Here is a 25307-nt window from a genome sequence, read left to right on the forward strand (position 1 = left end):
GCATCGCGAACGCGCACGACTCGCGCTACGCTGTCGGCCGGCCCACGTGGAGTCCCAGGTACGGAGGCGCACTTTTCTCCTCGCCCGCTGCGGTGGTGCCCTCCTCGCAGTGAGTAAACGAAACGAAAGGGAGCATAGGCGGATTAACTTTAAACTAACCATGGGGCTGACGGTCATAATATAAGATGGGGTGCGGTGTAGTTAGGGGACTCGGGGTCAAGTGCATGGCGAGTCCCGTGAGCGGACGCGATGAAGTGCGGACTCCCTTGACTCACCTTCGCTGATTTTAGCCCCACCGTTTCACAAGGAAATCCAATATCAGAAGATCTTTAACTCACTCTTCTCAATGGCAGGGACCACATTATGGAATACACTCCCTCAGCTTCCGAAAGAAGCTAAAAAAACTTTCTTCTTCCCAAAGACTACTAATGCTCACCAAACCCCGATCCATGAATGGATTTTGGTAATATCAAATCTAACACAGACTATAATCACACTGTGTAACACTCTATAAATCATATCAATCCAACAAGAATGTCTTACTGATAAAACTGTAACTATTATTCTACTAATGCTGTAAACCATTTTACTAATGTTGTAAACCACACTGAACCCTAAATAGGGGATATTAGCGGTATATAAGACCTAAATTGAACTGAATGTTTGTCTTATGTTTCAACAATTTTTATTGATGATTCAACATTATAAACAAAACGGTGACTATGAATATTTAACAACTTGAAGAACACAATGTAATCGTACAGGTACAACATTAGCTTCCATCATCAATATTTGTATCCTTTTCTCCCTCCCTCCCCTCCAACCCTAATCCTTGAACCCAATTGTATTACAGTTTTATTATGTGAATTAGGTTCGCTTTCGTGGTCAGGGCTCAGAAGGTTCTCCCGACTATCGAACTGGTCCACAGTCCCTTGTGGCTTTGGACAACTGCCAGGTATCAACTGTACAGACTCAGCAATCGGTCACTGTGCCAAGATGGGGCCTGTACTCTTGTGGCCCCCTCCCAGCTATTCAAACCCTCCCTGAACATATACGTACTTCCTCATATGAGCCGATAGTCACAATAATAAGTCCCCCCCTGCCCCACCACACATATTTCCAGATTCTTATATTCCAACCCCTCTTCCAACCTCCCTCTCTCTAAACCCTACCCGCCCTCCTCCCCAGTCCCCCATACTCCCTTCCCCCTCCCCTCCTCTTTCTGGGTCCTTACTCAACTACTCCTGATCTCTAGAGGTCTTAGAATCCTTCTCTGCCCCCTTACTTCCATCCATTAAGGAAAGAACATGCTAAACAGTTGTCACACCAGGATTAAACTATAATATATTGAGCAGTAAACTGCGTCCTCGTGGGCTAAGCCCCTTTATGTAGGGACTCCAAATTTGTAGGAACTGCTGTTTCTTTTTCGGGCGGCCTGACGCCTCTCTAGCTTCCCAGTTAGCCACCTCATGTATCTCGTTTCTCCAATGCCAATATGCTGGTGGCTCTGAGGATATCCATTTTTGCAATATGGTCTTGCGGGCTATCAAACAGACTTTACGGCACCAAAGCCTAGGACCTTTCGCCTGCGTTGCAAACGCTGACTTTGTGTCCAGCACGTAGTGCTCCCATTTCCCATCTACCGGGGTCCGTACTGTCTGAACCAGGAACCGTTGGATCTGTCTCCAAAATTGAATGTTTGTCTTAATAATTCTCAAAATAAATAACTCCCTAATCCCTTATGTGTCCTGTTTGAATATCTTGAATAGATTGTAAACTGTTGAGCAGGAACTCTCAACTGTTTGTCTATAGTGCTGTGTTCATCTAGTAGTGCTACAGAAATGATAAGTAGTAGCAGTAGGAGAAATATACACTTCTAACCTTAACCTAGCATGTGAGCTCAGTAGTCCTCTGCCTTCTTAATATTCTCCCAGCAGAGCAGATGCTGGTTTCCTTTCAATGGCCACTGCCTATCTCTGCTTTCCAAGTTTCTGTAAACACATCATTAGAAGGCATGTCAAACTCTCCTCCCCCCCCCCCCTGGTCTTGGCACTGTTGCTGCCATGGAACTCTGCATTTTTTTTGTCTCTAGTACCAAAATTCAGACAAATGTGAGCTGCCCTAGCCTGTAGCCCTGTAGATTCCAAAGTAATTAGACCTCATTAAGCAATGCTCTGTCTGACCCAATTCTGAGAGCTTTACAAAAGAAAAGAACCTGCTAACACAACAGGAGTCACAGGTTGCCAACTACAGCACTGAACGCCAGAGCCCTCATTGGAAGGGGGTGCTGAAGAGGGATGACTGCCCTGGGTCACACATTTCAGGGGGGACCCATGCAGACCACAGTAATCCTTTCCCATCCTATAGAAGTCAGTCTAGAACACAGCCATGCACATTCGCATGCTGGGGTCCCACCATGGCCATGCACCCCCCTAAAATCAGTCCCTTAAAAGGTAACCTAGGCATTGGAACAGGATGGACCCCCATGTTCATGGCTTGACCAACGTTTTGCCCCCACAACTCATCAGCAATTAGGGAACTGGGGTGGGGGAGGGCAGAGCTGGACGTTGGTTTGTTTGGCTCCCCAACTATAAAGGTGTTCCACTTTCCTGAAGTCTGGAGGAGGAGAAGTAGCCCAGTGGTTAGCATAGCAGCCCGAGAACCAGGAGAACCCACTTCAAATCACCTAACCCTCCATCACCTCTGTTACTACCTTAGACAGGGAACTCTCCAGGGACAGAAAAATACCCACAGTATGGGAGTTTGACAGACCTCAGCTACCTTTCATTCTTGCCAGCTACATGTTTAAGTTCATGTTCATAACACTTTGAGGGGAGCTAAATCTCCTCCTCCCCCACTATTTTAATACCTAATAAGCCCATGTTAAGAAGAGCTATTTATCTTCAGAGTCAGAAAAAACAGCGGATGAGTTACTTTCTAGTAATAAACGTAAAATAGCTGGGACCAAGACAGTATGAGAACAGTAGATGATATTGCTATGTACAAAAGGCTGGCTATTCAATACGCAAATACCTTTTTAAAATGAGCTCCTTCCTCAGGTACTGCTGCACGGAAGAAAACTCAATCACAACCCAGATTCTCAAGTTGGTATACTGAATGACAAGCTGTAGCTTCCCAGCACTTTGCTTTCTGCCCTCTGGCTTCACAGATACCCTCGCAAAGGGAAAAGGCAATGTGGATGTATATTCTTTTATATTCTCCCCTTACCTTTTCAAGTGCTGCTTGTTGTGCTGAGCAGCAGCAGCAGCCCTCCTGGAGTCAACCTGCCTCAGAAAGGGAGAGAGAAACAGCTGGAGGCAGCAGCAGCAGCAGCAGCAGGACAGTGGGACTGAAGCAGAGTCTCGCAGGTACCTAACTCAGTGGCAGACAGAGCCTGCTAGGCAGGGAAGCAGGGGGAACACCAGCTTCATGACTGTGATTCTTCAGAAGAGTCTTCGCTAGCCAGCTGCGTCAAAATAAGAGTCCCCTCTTGGAACGGGAGTGCGCTCAGGGAAAAGAGGTGATCTGGAGCTCTGACGACTGATCTGGTTTCCTTCTCTTTCAGGGTTATTTCTGGTAATGTTTTAATCTTTCTTCTCATCTCCGCCACTGGATGTTGGGCAAATCATTTTGCCAATGAGAGTCCCGGCCGTGTCTCACAAAAACTACTGTACAGACTTTTTTTTTTTTTTCTTTTTTTTCCCTGCGGAAAGAAATCCCTAATTGGGGCATAAAGTGCATTTGGGAGGAAGGGATGCAGTTTGGCACGTAAACGAGTGTCTTTCCGAAACTGCAGCATTAAGGACTTTGCTACAGACGCTGGGGTTTCTGTGTGCACACACAGCAAAGCTTTTTACATTTCTGTCTGCCACATCATTTCATTTTAGGCGCAGCCTGTTATGCTATTAGAATCATATATCCCGCAAAATCCCTGTACCTACAAGTTCATATCATTCTGCATGTAATGCAGGATGATAGAAATATACAGTAAAACCTCAACCTGGTTTCCCCACCCTCTATACTCCAGCCATTGTTACAAAAATGCAGAAGGCAAGAAATTAGAGAATCGCTTCTAGAAGTTAAAAAAAAAAGTAATTTCATTTTTATAGTACTTTTGTCATCAAAAATGTTGTAAATGTGATTTACAACAATAATTAAAATATATCTAAATTGATACAGAAACAATTACTAATCATCCCTAACATCCTTCCAAGGCCTATCACATACTTAAACAATATCACCAAGAAATACACTTACACCCCAGAATATACATTACTTCAATCACTAAACCCATACTTTCACCAACTAAAGTAAACTAAACTCAGGAGTAGAGACTTGCACGGGAATGGGGTTCGCGGGATTCCCGCAGGGATGGAAGCAGTTCTGCGGGGATCCCGTGGGGACGGAAGCAGTTCCTGTGGGGTTCCCAAGGAGACGGAAGCAGTTCCTGCGGGGTTCCCATGGAAGTGTATGCTGCACTTGCGCCAGCCTCTCACCTACCGAGTACCAAGTTCTTTGAGTTCTGTCTCCTCCTCCTTGCTTTAACAGCACAGATGCGGAAAGTCTCCATTAAGGAGGTGGTAGAGATACAAATGGTGATGAAATTCAAAAAGGCATGGGATAAACATAGAGGACTTCTAATTAGAAAATGGAAGTTATAAAAAAAACTAAACTTAAATGGCTGAATGTGTGTGGATGTGTCTAGTGACACTTAGATTGCGACTCTGGCTGTGATGAACTAGGGCCGATACCGGGAGACCTGTATGGTCTGTGTCTCATATATGGCAATCTGGTTTAAGATGGGCTGGAAAGGGCTTAGACAGCAACTTTAGTGACTGGAACATGAGGACAGTGCTGGACAGACTTTTACGGTCTGTGTCCAGCAAATGAGAAGATAAATAGGCTGGAGTGGGCTTCAAGGGCAACTCCAGCAGTTGGAACATAAGGTTAGGGTCGGACGGACTTCTATGGTCTATGTCCCAGAAACGACACAGAATGACCGTAATCAAGTATATAATATCACATTCATTGTTGATGTAATCATGAATTGATAATGATTATGTCTATTGGGCAGATTGGATGGACCGCTCCGGTTTTTATCTGCTGTCATTTACTATGTTACTATTAATCCTCTCTGCTCCCGGGCTGATGCGCAGACCTCAGCTCTGACATAGGCATGAGCATCAGATGTCACCTGACCTACTGGTGTGTGCATTTGGCGATCTCTTAGCACACAGTGCCAGTGAATCAGAGAAGTCTTACATTATGCGCACCAGAATGTTCCAGTTTCCAACTTCCGTTCCTTCCTTGCCTGCAGTGCTGTGGCTTGAACCCAGTGAGCAGACAGGAATTTTTTTTAATGTACCCGCGGGGATGGGTGGGGATGGGTTAAATTCCCCATGGGGATGGACGAGGATGGGTTAGATTTCCTATGGGGGACAGATGGGGATGGTGGGTTAGATTCCAGCGGGGACGGGTGGGGACGGGTTGGATTTCTGTCCCCGTGTAACTCTCTACTCAGCAGTGCCTGGAAAGGCCAGAAAGCCCTAAACATTTTGTTCTCCTGGTCACTGCTGAACCTTTTAAGTAATGCACAGTAGGTTTCAACTGAATGATACTGATCCCTTTCATTTCTTTTGTAATCTTTAAGGCAGGCTAACAAGATAGTCACAGTTCCTACTATTTCCACAGACTCCATCCAACCCGTATTGACTGTACCATCAGGTGGACCACATTGGTCTGGTTCTATTTTGCAAGGCTCAGACAGAGCAGCTGCAGTCAGAAGAGTAGCCATAAGAGTAGCCATACTGGGTCAGACCAATGGTCCATCTAGCCCAGTATCCTTTTTCCAACAGTGGCCAAGTACCTGGCAGAAACCCAAATCGTGGCAACATTCAATGCTAGAAATCCGAGGGCAAGCAGTTGCTTTTCCATGTCTGTCTTAATAGCAGACTATGGACTTTTCCTCCAGGAACTTGTCCAAACCTTTTTTAAACCCAGATACACTAACCACTGTTACCACGTCCTCCAGCAAAGAGTTCCAGAGTTTAACTATTCATTGAGTGACAAGATATTTCCTCCAATTTGTTTTAAAAGTATTTCCATGTAACTTCCTTGAGTGTCCCCTAGCCTTTTTAAAGTTTGGAACGAGTAAAACATCTATTTACTTCTACTCATTCTACACCACTCAGAAATTTGTAGACCTCAATCATATCTCCCCTCATCCATCTCTTTTCCAAGCTGAAGAGCCCTAGTCTTTGCATGTGCTGAAACCTGGTATTAGATCAACAAGAATTATTCAGAGAGGAAGATGATGTGGAAGAACTAGGGATGTGCATTTGTTTGAAATGACACAAACTGGGCAGGCAGCACCTAAGCACTCTCCTTCCAGGCCACACCATACACGACATATATCGACACTTGACAAGTTATCCAAAAAAAAAAAAAGAGTGTAATTTATTATGGCCGCAGCATTCTATAACTTAATAAATGTAAAAACATTCACAGTATTGATCAATTTCATTCAAGTATATATTTTACAGTAATAAGCAATTACCTGTATGTGTCAAATTCTTATTTAGAACATTTAGGGCCTAGCCTTTTTGAGTCACACAGCTTGCTCTACTTCTGCTTTAGTCACGATGCATAATTTTTCTTGTCCGCCTGGGGCATATACCTCTGACATGCCCAGGCGCCAACATCACAGCTTTTGATCAGGAGATTGCCATACAAGCATCATCCCCCTTCTCAACCATTGCCTCTCTTTCTTGAAGCCTTCAGCCTCCCCATTCCGTTCAAGTCTGAGGTAGGCCCCGCTGATCAGCTGTTACTCTGGCAAAATGCTGATTGTACCTTTGCAATCGCCATCCTTATTGCTTCCAGTGGCCACTTCCTTTCTCCGCCTCCTGTCCTTCTTCTCTAGCTATATCTTTCCCTCTCCCATCTACCTTTCCTACCTCTCCTTCCCTATCCTTAAACTGGCTTCCTTAAGCCTATTATCCTTTCCTTAAACTCAGGCAGCACAAGGAAGAAGGGGGCCGCTTTGGCAGTGGATTTCTTCGACTGGCAGGGCTTAGGCATCCCCACAGCAAAGATATGATATCTAATATGGGGTGGAGGGGGGAAGGGAGAGGAAATGCGTGCCCACCCAGTCCATCCCTGTGCCCCCCTAATGGACTGGTGGCTATACCCCTATCTTTAATCGCGATTAAACATTTTAATTGAAATGCAGCCCTAATATTTACAGTTAATGCAAATATTTTCTATGCTCCATTTTTTCTTATGCCACTGGATGCACTTTAAGGATACATATGTACAAAATCTGCTAAATGTTAGTCTTTAAGGGGTCCTTTTACAAAGGCGTGCTGAAAAATGGCCTGTGGTAATGTAGGCGTGGGTTTTCGGTGCGCGCAGAATCATTTTTTTGTGCACCTGTAAAAAAGGCCTCTTTTTTTCCCCCCAAAATGGACGTGCGTCAAAATCAAAATTGCTGTGTATCCATTTTGGGTTTCAGACCTTACCGCCAGCCTTAGACCTAGTGGTAAAAAATTAGGGCGGTAATGACCTACGTGCGTCAGATGCCACTTGGCACACATCCGCTACATACTCCAGAAAATAAAAAAAATATTTTTCAGACATGCGTATTGGACACACGCCAAAAATGAAATTACTGCAAGAGCCATGCGGTAGTCAGGCGGTACATCCATTTTGGTGTGCGTTGGGCGTGCGTATGCGCCTATGCCGCTTAGTAAAAAGGGCCCTAAGCAAAGACAACCCAAGGAGGTGTTGGATCCCCACAAAAACTGAACAATGGGATGGGGCTGGGTGAAGTGTAGGTCCTGGCTCAGCACCATTATCTCCACTGTATGGTCTGTGCTGCTCCTGAACTGTTGACACTAAAGTATTGACAGACATTGGAGGCGGGGCTATCGCAGGATCTTTGGTCCAAGGTACTGATCTGCCTCTAACATTCAGTTAATTCCATTTAATTACTGTTAACTCAATCACCTAACTTTCTAATTCTTCCTACTTTCTCATCTATATGTTACAACTTTGCCTTACCCTTCACTACCAATTTTAATGTTCTAGTACATATTGTGTTGTCATTGCAAGTAGTATATCATGCCATACTTTGTATTGTTCGAATATTTTTACTGCTCTAATTGCCTACTGCTCATGTTTGATCTATTCTTACTGTACACCGCCTTGAATGAATTCCTTCAAAAAGGCGGTAAATAAATCCTAATAATAATAATAAATAAATAAATAAATAAATAGTAAATATCTATGTTGTTACAATCATGTAACATTAACTCAAAAGCAATTACACTTCTCTTAACTGTTCATTAATCAAACGTCACCTCAGGGTCTGCTTCGCTCATGATAAAATGCTGATGAACTCTATGGTTTACAACACTGTACTTGATAAAATACAGCTATGCTGTAAGTTGATTTAAAATATTGGGCTGATTTTGAGCCAGCCGCATTTCACATATAACCTATGTGCCAGTGCTGACACTTAAGTTTGGCTGCCTAATTCTATAATCTTGTGTGCATGTTTTTGTGCTTAGCACACAAAATTGCACATACAGGTTATAAAATAATGTCGGTTATGTACGTAACTTCTTAAATTAGGTGCAAATTGAAGTTAAACAATATATTGGCAATATATGGCAACATACTGCAGCGGGACATGTTATCCACTCCTAGCCTAACTGAGATAATATTTAACCATCTCTCTGACCTCATGTGCAACTTTCTTCAAATCAGTCACCTTACTTTCAAATTCTTCCTACTTTCTTACCCATCTATATGTTACAACTTTGCCTTACCCTTCACTACAAATTATAATGTTCTATTACGTATTGTGTTGACATTGTAAGAAGTATACCATGCCATATTTTGTATTGTTACTTGAATATTTTTACTGCTGTAATTGCCTATTGCTCATGTTTGATTTATTCTTACTGTACACCACCTTGAATGAATTCCTTCAAAAAGGCGGTAAATAAATCCTAATAAATAAAATAAATAAATTTGGCACTAATTTGTAGTTACATAACTGCCCTTAGTCAGGATTCTATAACAGTAGCAACTGCAAGGGGATGTGGATCCGGCGCATAGCCAAATACCCAATTTTGGGTGGGCCTGAGTCCAAAGTGGGTGGGCATGACAACCCTGCCCCCTTCTGCCCCTCCCCCTGGCATCTCTCCCTCCCCCCCCCCAGGCGATTAGAGGGGGTTACTTAGCTCCACTTCCTAACCCTCCCAGTATCTTTAAATCCTTTAGGTCTTTGCTGGCAGCGAGCAAATCATTCCCCTTGCTTGCACTGGATCCGAGCCTTCGATTGATGCAACTTCTTGGTCCCGTGAACAGGAAGTTGCTTCAGAGGGAAGGCTCAGGCCAGCAAGAGCTGGGGAATGTGTTGCTGCTCACTGCTAGCAAAGAACTAAAGGATTTAAAGGTACCTGGGGTGGGGTAGTGGACTTAAGTGCCCCCCCCCCCGGGAGTCTTCAGCTGGCGGGGCTTAGGGATCCCCGCCAACTGCATCGCTGCTATGCCACTCCTGGTTGGGCCCGAGTCCAAAATAGGTGGGCCTGTGCCTAACCCAGGCCCAACCATGGCTATGCCACTCGTGTGGATATGGAGGGGGATGGGCATGGGAGGGGCATAGGTGGGTCAGGGGCATGTCCAGCACTTATAGAATACTGTGTGCTATGCGTGTAACTGACAGCAGTTGAGTGTGAGCATTTAAACCAGCCTTTGACATGGCGTAAGTACTTGTAGCTAAACGTAGGTGCTAAAATGCGGATTATTTCCCATATAGAATTCACGCTTAGCATCCAGCATTTTAGTGCCTAACTGTAGGTGATCTTTTGAGAATTAACCCTTTATAATCAGTGGCGTCAGCAACTTAAATGGCACCACTGTATATAGTACCACTCAACACATATAAGCTAAGTGGTGTAGGGCTGGATTTTACTGTTCTGTGTATAGCTTTTGCCCCTCTTCCTCCTCCTCTTCTGCATATAACTTTTATGAGCCCAATATTCAGCTGGTGGCAATCAATGTTTTGCTGACCGCTGCTGGTGTTAAACCCAGAAATTCAATGACCCGGCACTGAATTTACATTTACAGAAATTCAATGCCGGATCACATCCGGGCACCAGTATTGAATTTCCAGAGCTGTGGAGCAGGAGTAGCCTGATGGTTAGTGCAGCGGACTTTGATCCTGGTGACTTGGGTTCAATTCCCATTACAGCTCCTTGTGACCTTGGGCAAGTCACTTAACACTACATTGCCCCAGGTACAAAAACGTAGATTGTGAACCCTCTAGGGACAGAGAAAGTACCTGCATATAATGTGTACAGTGCTGCATACAGCTAGTAGCACTATAAAAATTATCAGTAGTAGTAGTAGTAGTAGTAGCTGGCTAATGCATAGCCCTGTGGTTCCCAAATTTGATCCTGGAGGCACCCCAGCCAGTCAGGTTTTCAGGATATCCACAATGAATATTCATGAGAGAGACTTGCATGCAGTAGAAGCAGTGCATACAAATCTATCTCATGCAGGGGCGGACTGACCATGTGCCTGAGGGCCCAGAGGCTCTGCACAGATGCCTGGCACACCACTGGTGATCTAGTGGCCTCAGTGGGGTGGGGGGGCATGTTATTTCCTGCCCGGCCCTCTGGGCTGCCACTATTCCATCTCCGTCTGCCACCACTGTATTTTAAAAATGGCTGCTGAGACTGCCTGTGGAAGTCTCATGAGATTACCGTGGGAAGTCTCGGCTGTCATTTTGAAAACACGGCAGTGCCGGCAGGCAGGGGAACAGCTGCAGCGCAGCAGGCAGGAAAGAACATGCCCTTTCGCAGAGGCCACCAGGACCACTCAGATAGGACTGGGGCAGCAGGGCATCAGCTGTGGCGGCAGGGGGGTCTCAGGCAGCAGCCAGGTGGTGGGGCCCATATCACCCTCAGTGCCTGGAGGCCCAGACCATCCTCAGTCTACCCCTGATCTCATGAATATTCATTGTGGATATCCTGAAAACCTGACTGACTGGGGTGCCTTTCAGGACCAGGTTTGGGATCCACTGGCATAGCCAGTTGAGTGCAATATTTGGCACTTAACCAGCTGTGGGTTAGCGCATAAAGATAGGATTGACTTGTATGCGGTATTAGTTATGCAGTTACCTTGGCCAGTTAAGTGCTGAATATCGGTACATAACCAGCAAGTTCTGACTCCACCCCGGAACACCCTCAAAATAGATGGTTTTCAGTTCAGTGCTAACTGGTTGTTTTCAGAGGCACTAACTGATTAAGAGCCACTGAAAATTAGTAGTTAGCCCTGAACAACTGATTTAACTGGCCAGGAGTTGTTTCTGGCAGGTTAAATCGCTTTGGGTATTGACCCCTATGTGTTTACACCTAAATGTATGCATAACTGGGAGACATGCTCATGGCCTGTCCATTCTCCCCCCACATGTATCCCCTAACATTTAGACCCTATGGCATTTAGGCATTACCTTATAGAATAGTACCTAGTGCATATAGGTGCCTGTCAACCAAAGGCACATAAGTGTCCTGTACCTCCAGGCACTAGTTTCTGGAATTGCCCCATATGCAGTTACTGGAGTGCATGCATAGTTTTATATCTCCAGTTCCTCTGAAAATGAAACTCGAGAGGCATTTATGTATTCATTTTATTGCATTACATCAAGAATACACCAAGAAAAATTGCACTACAAGGAAATCAAGCAATTAACATCAGGAAATAAAAAAAATCTTTTAAATTAGTGCATATAGCTCCCACATCAAGGGGAAACCTGAAAAACATTATAGGAGAAAATTTGTTCTATCTTCAAATCTAACACTAGCAATCCTATTCACTTAACAGACCCATATCCTACTCTCCTGTACACAAGGGAATAATCTTATAAGGGAACTTTATCACTCAAAAATGTTCCAGTTAGTGAGGGTCTAAAAAGATATATTGTTTTCCTTGCCAGGAGGTTAAATATTTACAGGGGAACATTGAAAAAAAAAGGTCCCTCCCATTTGAGTAACTTTTGATTTCAACTGAAGAAAAGCCTTTCTCCTGAGCTTGGACTTAGCTACATCAGGAAACATTAAAACCTTTTGACCATAAAAAACAATATCTTTTCTCTTACATTAAGTTTTCAAAACCATATTCTTATTTTTCTGAACAAAAAAAAGTAATCAAGAGAGTGGCTCAAGTAGTAATTCATTTATTTGGATTTTGCTCACACCTTTTTCAGTAGTAGCTCAAGGTGAGTTACATTCAGGTACACTGGGGTAGTTCCCTGTCCCAGGAGGGCTCACAATCTAAGCTTATAACTGAGGCCATGGAGTATTAAGTGACTTCCCAAGATCACAAGAATCTGCAGTGGGATTTGAACTGGCCACCTCTGGATGACAAGACCAGTGCACTAACCACTAGGCCCCTCCTCCACTCATCAGCAGCTATTTTTTTTTTTAAATTAGTCAAATTAAAGTCACTACTCTTGAACTTGAGTAGTGTTTAGACATCAGGTACAGCGCCGACCATCTGTAATCTGTTTGAAAATTGACCTCTATATTGCATTTGAACCATGCATGCTATTTCTCTTATTTAGAATTAGAAGTGGGAACTGAAAACAAGCAAGTGTGTACAGTAAGGCTGCCAGTTTCAAAGCTTGAATGTCATGGGATGGATATTACAGGCTTAGAGTATGCATTCCTTTCTGTCCTCCTCCCTACACTGCTCTGCTCTTCCTCCTGGTCTCTCAGGCAACATTTTCTGGCAGCTCTCACTCACTGGCCCCATAGATTTCTCCTAGGCTTTTTCAAGTCAACAGCATTTTTTTTGGCAGACATTCAGCCTGTTGCTTCCAATGTAATTGTGCAAGTCTTGAACAATCACAGGCTTAAAGACTGCACTGTACTTACTGAACCTTAAGTCTTTACCTGCTTCTCTGAAGATTTTCTCCCATTCTGTGTCTACGGTGAGAAAAGCTTAAAGAATCAAGCTCTAAGTAGTTCAGTGCTTACACTGGCCCTGGATGATTAGGAAGGCTGCTAACTCTTAAATTTTACTATGAAAACAGTGCGTTTTGTGTATTATAACAAAGAATTTGGGGCTGATCCACCTAGTTTGTGGCTAGAAAACTGCCAGAGGCGGATAACTATTCAGGGAAGCTTATGAATAAAAATATTTGCTATTCAGTGCCGGAGCAGAGGCCATTCAGGAGGCCAAACAATAGGGGAATAGGCTAAAGATGGGTTTGTAATGAGGCATTTCAGGCCCACTCTGCTCCGACCCATGGAATGCATTGACTGCCAAAGTCCTGTGTATGAACTTCATTATCTTTTGCTGGGTTTACAGGGCTGTTCTGCAGACCTTGGTCTAGTACTACTGAAAAAGGCAGGAGAACCACACTGGGCATGACATTTTAACAGGATCTAAAGATAAGATGGGGAAATGCCTCTGCCCACACTTCAATCATCACCTCAATTCATGTACATATTTTCTGAAAATTTCAGTCAAGATCATAGAGTAACCAGGAGTAAAGACGTCAGCACTCTCTCTCACAGAAAATGGCTAATTCTGGACCAAAACCAGAGAGGATAGAAGGAACTTTCGGCATGCAAGACCAATGAATGGAGAAAGGAAACAAAAACAATCTTTATTCTGCATTCTTTACTAACAGCTCTTCACCCCATGAAGAGATATCATTCCCCCTCCATTCCTGCTTTTTTATTATAGACTCACAATCTCGGAGAATGTAGTGACAGCAGCTGGCCTTACGGAATTTAAAGGGGTTTGGACAGATTCCTGGGGGAAAAGTCCATTGAACATTATTCATTTTTTGTGTGTGTGTGTGTGTGGGGGGGGGGGGGGTTGTTGGGTTCTTTAAGCCTTGATTGGCTGCTGTCGGAGACAGGATGCTGGGCTTGATGGACCCTTGGTCTTTTCCCAGTATGGCGGTGCTTATGTACTTATGTACTATAAAACCTGCTTACACATAGGTCAGCAAAGCTTAAGCACCTGCCACTGGAGAAGGCCTGCCCAACCTTTAGGTAAGACTAAGTGATTACGTAGGGCAGCAGCTTCTGGGAGACAGCAAAGAGAAGCTGCAAGCAAAGCTAAACAATAGATCCTGTTAGCCATACAAACTCAATCAATGAATACTTTTACTTGCAGAAAAGTTGGGTAGTTTTCAATTAACCCATTTTCTAGGTAATGCTTTTTAGAAAGTGCCCTCATTATTTGTGGGCATGCAATATATAAGCATGATGTCTAGGGGGGGGGGGGGGCAGCAGATTAGGGCCTGAAAGTTAATTGGTGTTCAATATCCTTGCACCGGCCCTGCACTGGAGTCTCATCTGTCACACACCAGATCTCTGTCCCTGCACCACCTACTCTCCAACAATTATCATGCCAAACTGTTGTAGGAGAGGAAGAAAAAGGGGGGTTCTGCCTATATACGTCCAGTTCTGGAAGAGCCATGACATCTTCTACAACAAAACCGTCATATATGTTAACTGGCATGGGGCGTTCTAAACTAAATACCTCACACACCCTCTGCTAACACTGATCTCGGCAAGGATGCATACCATTTCATGTCATGTACAAAGGAGATGGACATGCCTACAGATGGTTGCTACTCAGTCTTCCTGCTTCTTCTTCAAAGTCTGTAGAATCACCAAAGAGCACAGGATCTCTCTCAACTGTGTCATGGCAGCACAAACAGACCAGGACCCCTTTAAGTGCCAGTAATGTTCTAACTTAGTGGTAGCACAGGGCACAGTATAAAGTAGGCGTCTACTTTCCATTACAGAATAAACTTCCCTTGGGCACTCTTTAGGTGTCTAATTATATGTGCCCTGTTATAGAATTGCTCTTCAGATGCTCCTGTTCATTGTCTGATGGTGTCTGAGGAAAGGGGGAGTAGGAGGAGTAGGCTCTTGAACAACACTAGTAGGCGACGTAGATTAGGAACAATCTCTTTATTTAAATATACACTCGACTCAACACAGCCGTGTTTCTGCGCTACAGACGCCTTCTTCAGGAGTCTTGTGATATATAAATATACGAATATTAAGCTCAAAGAGAATGAAAGCAAGGCTTCTGCTACAATTGTAATCCACTGCCGATGCAGGAAAAAAAGCTCAGCGTATTCAATTGCACTTCTGATGGTAACAGAGGATGGCAGCTAGGGCCAGCATTTCCCCCAACAATCCCCAACCACTGCTGTCTGCCTGCACTCCTGCAACTAGTCTTTCTGTTATCAATACCAGGATCAGAATGGCAGCAAGATTTGCAATTAAAAGTACTAATGCAAATTCAAGCTCTCACTTAGCTGGGTCTGTCTGGCAGACTACATACGGGATCAGAGAGACTCACTAGTGATGGTGGCTATTTAGATCATACTGGAATGAAAGAACCAAAGTGGTAGCAGGGTATGTCTGGCATGTTGCAAGTTTTGTAATTAACTAGGGGGCTGATGCAGAACAGCTTGCACTAGAGCTGCACACAGAGGTCTGAGCACCTGGCTTCTACTGCGACCGTAATACTGTGCCATGCAAAAAGTTAAAAGTATTTTAACTTGCAGCTAATGGGGGGTGGGGGTGGGGGTAGGAGAGGGGAGTGTGCTGGATGCCTGCATGAAAGGTTTGTGTGCATGTCCAAAAGAAAACAGTAATGCCAGCACAAACTGGCACTGGTTCTTATGAGCTTTGCAAAATTGTGAGGCTTATATTTAAGTGCAGAACAGGCGCTGACGTGTGCTTTCCCATTCAGTTTTGTTCAGACACGCACACGTCTGTAACTTCCTGTCTGCCTTTGAAACTTGCGGGGGCTTCCTTCGGATTACAAAAGGAGACAAAACCAGCAGTTACATCTCAAAAACTGGCATGAAATCCTCTCTGCAAAACCTTATATGTAGCCCCGTAACCTCGGGTCAAAAGCCCATTTATCTGCATTGCTGCGTAATGCTTTTGCGTGGATTACCACCCATGCTAAATCCCTGTCTGCAATGCTTGGCATGTACAACCCGTGTTCAACCTTCGATAACAGTGTAGTTAGACCTGTGGTAGCTCTCTGCATCGGCCCCTAGAAGTTCTATTGGAAACAGGGTCTCGTATAGCTGAATCTGTCTGGCACACTACACAGAGGACCTAGGAGGTCAGATGTTTGAGCAATGACCACACTAGCATTGCTGACTATTTACGGGTGAGCCAGGGTGCTCAGTATAGTTTTAAACACCAGCCACCGTAGCTGAATTAAATCTGGATGTTCAGCGCCACTATTCAGATGGTGTCAGTAATGAGACCGCTATCCAGATAGGAAACTGGACAAAGTTAGGACAGCCTTTTGCTCTTCTACCTCTATTCGGAGTTAGTGGACTAAATATGACTCTGCCACCGTCCTACCACGGAACTCTCTGAATAGCTCCAAGGTGGTCTTTAAGGATATTCAGTGTCACTAGGCCCAACCCAAGATAGTGGAGTAAAAATGAACTGCAAAAAAGCTTGTTCTGGATAAGAAGAAATTTTGTAAGTGGTCACAATCAGTGGCTGAAAGTTGAGATGAATTCTTAGCAGTGTGGACAGGATAGCTGCACAGGCTGGATGGTCTTCCTCCCTACCCCAGTTAATCTGGCATATACGTACCATTTCCTACCTTTCTATGCAGAAAAAAAGCAGAATCTATAGGAGTATATAATGTTACAAAGCATTTTTCATATGTAAAGTCTTATCTGCTGAAAACAGTTTGTCTAAAATTATGCATAGCAGTGGAGTAGCCAGGAATAATTTTTAATGGGGTGTGTCTCCTGTGCTTTCATCCGCCCCCCCCCCCCCCCCCCCACCGATACCTTAAAATCACCTCCGCTACTGTCTTCACCCGGGCAGTGGTAACAGCACTCATAGGCTGCCTGGGGCCTGCACTGGGACTTTCTCTCTGAAATATCCTGCCCTTCACAAAACAGGAAGCTGTGTCAGAAGGGGCGGAATGGTTCAGAGAGAAAGTCCCAATGCAGGCCATAGGCAGCCTAGACTGGGGCAGAGATGATTTTAAGTCACGGGCAGCGTGGGGTCCAGGTCTGATAGGGGGTACATACACAACACATGTACCTTGAACAAACACACCACTGATGCATAGGTATCTAATATAATAATTTGCTATGTGAACGTTCGAAAGTGTCTACCTGGGATCGTAACCGCCTGCTGACGTAGAACCCTGCTTGCCTGACGTCAGCAGGGGGGGTTACGATCCCAGTGAGAGACGTGCGTTGAAGAACAGCGAGAGCGGGCAGAGACGTCCCTACGTGCACATCGCCCCCCCCCCAAAATCGCCAACCCCCCTCTGCTACCCTCCCCTCCCCCCCTTACCGGGGTCCTGGCGGCAGCAGTGAAGAGCCTCGCGAGTCTGCTGCCTTCCCTTCGCTCTCAGCTCTGACTCTGGTCCCGCCCTCATTTCCTGTTTCCACAAGGGCGGGACCAGATTCAGAGCTGAGAGCGAAGAGAAGGGAAGGCAGCAGACTCGCGAGGCTCTTCACTGCTGCCGCCGGGACCCCGGTAAGAGGGGGGAGGGGAGGGTAGCAGAGGGGGGTTGGCGATTTTGGAGGGCGGCGACGTGCATGTAGGGGGATGGGCGGGACCAGTGTCGGGGAGGGGAGGGCCGCGGGTGGAGGCATTGCAAGGACGTGTCTGTGAGACAGAGAGGAGGGGGGACTGGAACTCGGGGGAGGGACAGAGGGAAGGAGAGAGAGGGAGGGAGGGAGCGAGAGAGAGGGAGGGCCTGGAAATCAGAAGGGAAGAAAGGGGGCCGTGGGACTTGGAGGGGACAGAGGGAGAGAGCGAGGGAGGGAGAGAGGGATAACCTTGCTAGCGCCCGTTTCATCTCATACTGAAATGGGCAGAAAAGAGGCACAAGGTATCAGGAGGTAGCTGTGGAGGGGGAAATGTTCCCCTATGGTGGATGGGCAAATTTCAGTAGTAGACTGGCTAAGAGGTTCCACTTGTCATCTCAGGAACTTTTGTCTTGCTCTTTCTGTCTGGAATTCCTGTCCCAAACAAAACAATGGGGCTTTCACAAAGCTATTTATCAATCAACTTTGTAACACTTGTTTCTGATCTCAGCCAAGTCCTCTCATCCTAGATCTGCAAGTAATAGCACATTCTCATGACCAAAGGTATGCAAATGCAGGATGAACTGCCATTCTACAGTTCCCACCTAGAAATCTTGCTTTCAAGAACTATATTTGATGTGCCCGTGTTAGGTCTAACACCTACACCCATGCCTTTGGACGTTGTTGGGTGTCTCTTCACATTAAGGGAATGGCTATGGGTGTATGAGTAATCTTTTAAATGTGAACCTAGAATAAAAGTGACATGTCTGGTGATTGCAGTTGAATGGCCTTTACAGCAAAACTGAAATACTAGTACTGTGTGTTTTATGATATTTGGTTAGGAAAATATTACTGCTAAAAAGTTGTGAGCTCAAATTTGCGACTAGTGCGCAAATTTGTGCATGTAAGTCGGGGCGGACTGACCAATCGGGCAACTGGGCACAGCCCGAGGGCCTAGAGGCTCTAGGGAGCCCAGAGGCTCTGCACGGTTGCCCGCCACTGCCACACACTACAGCCCTCCCTGGCACTCCTACCTTGAAGAGCCCTGGTGGTCTAGTAGCCTCTATGAGGCAGGAAAAAATCCCACTCTTTCTTGCCCGATGCTGCTACTCTACTTTGCCTGGTGCTGCTGTGTTTTAAAAATGGCTGCTGAGACCCGCAAGACTACTGTAGGAAGTCTCGGTAGCCATTTTGAAAACATGGCAGCGCCGGGCACAGTAGCAACAGCTGGCAGGAAAAAGTTGGATTCTTTTCTGCCCCCAAAGAAGCCACTAGACCACCAGGGCCCTGCAAGGTAGGATCCACTTTGGCTTAGGGGTCTGTAGTGTGTGGGAGGGTGGCAGCAATTGCGGCGGTGAGGGGGGGCTGTAGCATATGGGAGGAGGCGGCGGTACAGTGGTGGGGCGGCAGTGCAGCGGTGGTGCATTGGGCAGTGGCTGAGGGGGGCTCCAATGATCTTTACTGCTCGGAGGGCCCCCGACCACTGTCAGTCTGCCCCTGATTCAAGTTATAGAATTGACTCAGTTGTGTGTGCAATTTCAATAAATTTAATAATGGCCAATAATTGGTGATAAGCAATAATAGGCTTTAATTGGCGCTAATTAGCAGTTATGCACCTACAGTTAGGCGCTAGCATTTACCCCAGCTACTGAGCTAAGTGCTTGCGCCTTCCTTAAGTCAAGCGTGTAAATTTGGGTTTATACTAGTATTCTATAACAGCAGTTGCGTACACCACTATCATTATAGAATTTGCACTACTGAACATCATCCCGTCGCCTAACTTTAGATGATCTATAAAGAATTACCTCCTAAGGAAGCAGTTCTATAACTAGGAGCCTCCTGTTATGTACCCTGGTGAAGTCTATAGATGGTGCCAGAAAAATCTGTGTGGAAAAAAATTACGGCTAGGCGTGTTCCCTAAAGTACACCTAAATTTTATAGAATAGGCCTAAATTTCTGCGAGATATATAGAATACGCCAAGTTGCTCACCACACAACCAAATTTGGTCTCATCCATTTAGGCCATGTTTTACTTGGTGTAAATCCCAATGCCTAAATTAGGCGCAGAGCACGTGTATTCTATAATAATGCGCACAGATTTTAGAAACACCCACACCCCATCCATGGCTAAGCCTCCTTTTCAACTATTCGGTTTAGAATTTAGGCGTACCACGTTATAGAATACACTTAGCGAGTTCTACGCATAAATCTCAATGCCTATTAGTGCTAATTGCTTGTTAACATCCAATTAACAGCGCTGATTAGCTAGTTAACCAATTAAGTAATGCGCATTGTTATAGAATATGCTTTGATTTTTGCGTGGATTTTCAGGCTGCATATAGAGAATCCCATGGTAGATGCCTATTCTATAATGGCATCTGTGTACCCAGATTCCATTATAGAATACTAGTAAAATAGGCCCGTTTCCAACAGAAAGGAAACGGGCGCTAGCAAGGTTCCAGGGCCCCCTCCCTCCCTCCCTCAGAGTTCTATGCCCCCCCTACTTGCCTCCCTCCCTCTCCTCCGAGTTCCAGGACCCGCCCCTCCCCCTCCTCCTCCTCCCTCCCCTTCGAATTCCAGTACCCGCCCCTCCCCATCCAGTTCCAGGACCGGCCCTCCCCTTCCGGTGGAGTTCCAGGACCACCCCCCCTCTCTCATCCCGTGCCTTTCCGAGTTCCATGCACTCTCCACCCATGCTCCGTCCATGTGCACACCCCCTTGCAGTGGCCCTAAGCCCCATTCTACAACAGTGTGTATAATTGCTATGGATCGCAACTGCAGGGGGGGCATAAACATGGGTGAAGCATGGGTGGAACATGAGCAGTTCTCCCAGAATTCTGTAACTATGTGTGCTATTACCGCATTTCGGGGTCCTTTTACTAAGGCATAGTTGGCCTAAAGCGTACCTTCCGCATGCTAGAAAAGCACTACTGCGGCAGTGTGCCACTCAGCATGCACTAATCCCATGCTGAAAAATATATATTTTTTTATTTTTCAGTGCAGAAGGCGTGCCCATGGGTAGGGAGTAGCCGTGCCTGTGCTAATCAGGTAGCGTGGGTTCAGCATCAGCGAGGAATATCTGTTTCATTTTAACCATGGTGGCAGGCGTTTTACTTAACCGCAGGCTGCTGTGGTTAAATATCTGGTCCATAATACACTGCCATATTTGTCCAGCTATATGGAACTGTATGTCACTTGTCTGGGAAATAGAGAAACGATTTGGATGTCAATTAAAAGTAAATGTAATGATACCAGGGGATAAATTAAAAGTTCAACAAATGTTACTGTAGTAAGCTGCTGATTAACATACATATACAAACTGAGAATAAGGGGCCCTTTTACTAAGCTGTGTAGGTGTGTACTCGTGTCCTACGATTGCCAATTTTGAACTACCGCTCGGCTACTGCGTGGCCCGGGCAGTAATTTCATTTTCTACGCGCGCCCGGGAAAAGTTCTGGCATGCGGTACTAACTGGGCGGTAATCAGTATTGTATGCATGCTGACTATTACCGCCTGGTTAACGCGTGAGACTTTATCACTAGTCAATGAGTGGCATTAAGGTCTCGGGCCCAAAATGGACGTGCGCACATTTTTATTTTGCTGTACATCCATTTTTGACTAAAAAAAAGGCCTTTTTTTGCAGGTGCACTGAAAAATGGACCTGCACGCGTCCAATACACGCATCTACACCAGCGCAGGCCATGTTTCTGCGCACCTTAGTAAAAGGACCCCTTTGTGAGCGGGTGTATTCTTTCCTGGAATTTAGCTTAGAGGAAGTGATAAGTGCTAGTGTAACATTTAGAAAACCCTGTTCCAACAAAAATGTTCATGTTACAAAATACATGATGCAAGCTATCCGCAGAAATGAATACCTTCATGGATTCTTACTGGAAAAGTAGCTACTTTTGAAATGAGAGGCAAACCAATCACATATGTTCCCTCAGACAAGACTGTGAGAAAAAGAAAAGGGGATTGAAAGAACAGAGAAAGGAAAACAAAAATAGCAAAAAAAAAAAAAAAAAAGACACTAGAAAGACACTGAAAGTATTTATAGAAGAAAGGAATGTAAGGACATAAAGATGGCAGCAATGATGCAAGATGTGAATGGGTAAAATACAAGCAGATAACAGACGGAGGAAGATATTGTACAGATAGAAAACAAGGATGCAAATACCACCAGCGAGAGGAGGAAAAGTGACAGAAAGCAAAGCAGAGAGGAGAATAAAGAATTTTAGAGATGGCAATTACTACTTTTAGTTCTACATCACATTTCAAAAGGCTACAGAGACTTGTTATTTGAAAAAAAAAAGACAGAACTGGAACAAACTTCCTTGAGGTACTAGTATCTTGGCAGAGAATTTACGGTAACAGGTATTGAGTTTGGATCCTCTTAAGACAAAAGCAATAAATATATTTTTCAAAAATGTCTGATTAACAGAGGCTTCTTCATAAGAATGTGATCCAAGTTTCATGAATACTTGGATCATGAAATGTATATTTCTAGAAACCCAGTCAGTGTTTCCATCAGTGATAATATCTGTTGCAGGAGAGAGGTAACAAAAATGGCAAATGTAGACGAAATATAAAAACCACAGTTAGGAATTTCTTGACAGCAAATTGCAACTAAAACACTAGCTGTCACCACAAGCCTTTGAATTCTGGTTAGATGGAAATTTGATTTCTGGTCCAATTTTAGTACGTTTGGGTAGGTATTGTGAAGACTCCAAAACTCAGTGTATTGAAATAACAACACAGCTCTTTACCAGGCATTTAAATGCTGCAATTGGAAACTTTGGCAAGCCTATCCTCTATAGTACACTATTATTTGTAAGAAATCTCCGTCTGCTCCTGCAAATTAAAGAATAAGGTATATCTCGTATTCAGTATATAATTGTCCTGCTTGCACTTTTGCATGTTTAACAAGATTTTCCATGGGTTAGAGAAAAGAAAAATCATTTTTTATGGTCAAGAAATAAGATTAAAAACTCAATTTTTCATAGACGTCTAGGTAGGAAGTTGGGGATCTGGGTTTGGATGGTCACAATTCCCTGAATATTTTACAAAAGACTCTGCTGAACACAGAACCTTTGAAAAATACATAAAAGGACAACAGGAAGTTTAGATATATTTGATGGCACATCTAACGGCAACAGCCATTTCAGAAAGAAACACACTGAAAAAAAAAGGAAAGGTTTTGCATGGGATTTTACCAGTGTAAATGCCAACAAATACACATAGAAGTGCCAACCTTGAAGCATAGACGTATAACTGCTGGATTTCACAAAATCACACCTACAAGAGGAGCCAATTAGGGATCCAAGGGAAATAATTTTTGAGGTTGGGTTAGTCCTTGAATCAATGGTGGAGACCTCAGGTCCAAATAGGCAGGAAGCAGACGCTTAGGCCTACCTCTGAGCGGGTGCAGATGCCAACGTGGAAATTTTGTAAACATATACATCTGTTCCCCATTATAAATCATCTTAAAAGCAGCACATCTACTTTGCAAGGGTTTTCCAGTAAGGTATGATTCACTGAAGTTAGATGACCTTCACTGGATGAAAAAGGTTGGAATCATAGAATGACACGGATTATTCTCTTGAAGCTGAGGTCATGCAAATGTAGGAATTTATGGGGCCGTCTCTTGTACTCTTCCAGTCTTAGGCAGTATTCTGAGAAACTGGAAATGAATTGGGAGGATAAAGCAATCAAACAAATGTGGTCTTGATATGCCTATCATCTTGGGCCACGTTCCTCAATTTCTCTTCTCACCTGGTTTTTGGTAAAGTGAGTTTCATTCTACAGTCGGGATATACACCTTCAGCAGTGTTATTCTGCTAAGGCCTCTGAAGTACTCTACCGAGAACTCCAAACCACTGTGACAGGAACAACAAAAAAATAATCCTTCCACACTTCTGCTGGTTATCATACCACCCATTAGTAGTAATATTTCAGTTATCAGTCACTGTACATAGTGTAGCTGCTTACTAAAAGTTGAAATTTAACCTCAAAATGTTGCGAGTAAGATTGGCGCTGCTTGGGGGCAGCCTGGTGGCTCAGTTGCAATGATATGCATTACTATGCAGAGGGTTCTTGGTCTAGTTCCTGGATCAAGTCTTCCACTTCCTGAATCAGTGGGAGTTAGAGGTGTGATGGAGGCAGAGTTCACAACTCTGGAGGAGGGGGAGAAAGAGTCATCATAGTCACCATGCAATGGTGACAATTACTGATCAAATTTAGACCTATGATTGCAGGGTCCTAGAAGGAGTCATAGAGCTGCAGAATCAGCTAAAGAAAGCCAGAAGAGGATACAAAAAAATGGGGGAATTCCCAGTTACTTGTGATTGAAGGCTCATGGCACCAGATTCCAGTTCTGGGTCTGATTGCCCTGGAAGCATAAAGGAGCTGATAAAAATCACCAGATCAACATGGCATCAAGGTGGGAGATTACTGGAAATGTACATATAAATTATTTTATTAAAGAAGAAAAGAAATACCTTACTCATTTTGAGGTCAATATTCAAAAGCAAGAATGTGTTTGTCAGTGGGGCCAGTGGCATATGTACCTTTTATTAAAATCTGGGCCACTTGAACAGATAATTTTAGTTGTGCAAATTGCTATATGACCAAAATTATCTGTCTAAAAAAAGGGTGGGATTTGAAATGTTTCCAGGGATAGCAGAACACCTTTATGATTGGGGTTGGGGCAAATAAACCGATCTCCATCCTCGCCCCCAAACTCCATAGTTGGACACAAAGTTGGTTGGGTCACGACACAGATAGCCACTCTGTTCTGCTGTCTGTTAGCATTCCTGGATTGGAAGCACTTAGATGTATAACGGATACCTCTAAATAATGATGTATCAGTTATATATGAGTATGAGTTTTGATTGACCAGCACTTTCATTTCTGTTTGATTCCTTTATTATGATTGTTAACTTTTTTTCTCCCTCATATCTATTTAGTTTTTAATTGTAATGCTGTTTAGTAGAACTCTTCTGTGCATGTGCCAAGCGCAATCCTCCCGCCAAACTCCCTAATGCTCAATGCTACGTGAGCGCCCATATTTGCAGTTCATTAGTATTGAGCATCAGAGCGTTGTTCTTCTGCACTGTTCCGGCAGTATTTTTGTGGCACTATTTGGAACAGCGACGGAGTTTTGAGCATTGGGGACTAAGTCTGAGTTCCATCACCAAATCTTGAGAGCTGTTTAGCGTGCCTTTCGTTCTGATTGTTGACCAAGTTTGTAAATCTGGACTGGAATGATTCATAAGGCAAATATTTCATGCGTAACTTGTACAGTTGCTGCAACAATCTGTGAGTGAGGTGGGAGTCCTGCCAAGACCATAAGAAACCTTCGGACTATTGGCTGAGCTAAGCATATTTGATCTGCTTCACATTCAGAGCCTGAGCTGGCTTTCACAAGTCCAAGTACATTAATGTAGACAACCTACGGAACTCCAGCTACAGAGAAACACAAAGCAAGCCGGATGTTGTCACCAATGGTAACAAGCCAAAACTCTTATAGAAGAGAAATGAAAAGCAAAGCATGTCTCTTTCAATTGAAAGGAAGCTCTGGAATGAGGGGGAATAAGATGAATGTGGAAAGGTACAGACTCAAGAGTAACCTAAGGAAACACTTCTTTATGGAAAGGGTGATGAATGCATGGAATGGTGG

General features: G+C 44.4%; 1 protein-coding gene across 5 annotated transcripts in view; it reads right to left on the bottom strand.

Annotated features, from left to right (window-relative positions):
* Window positions 1-25307, bottom strand: part of PALLD (palladin, cytoskeletal associated protein) — a 738625-nt gene that overhangs the window by 224026 nt on the left and 489292 nt on the right. The window contains exon 1 of one of the 5 annotated variants that reach the window (XM_030191572.1): window positions 3229-3366. The exons of the other annotated variants lie outside the window; for them this stretch is intronic. The gene's annotated coding sequence lies outside the window, so the exon portion shown is untranslated. Of the gene's footprint in view, window positions 1-3228; window positions 3367-25307 lie in introns of those variants that run through there. 5 annotated transcript variants of the gene reach the window in all.

This window comes from Microcaecilia unicolor, chromosome 2, assembly GCF_901765095.1.
Source record: "Microcaecilia unicolor chromosome 2, aMicUni1.1, whole genome shotgun sequence".
NCBI classification, from domain to species: domain Eukaryota; kingdom Metazoa; phylum Chordata; class Amphibia; order Gymnophiona; family Siphonopidae; genus Microcaecilia; species Microcaecilia unicolor.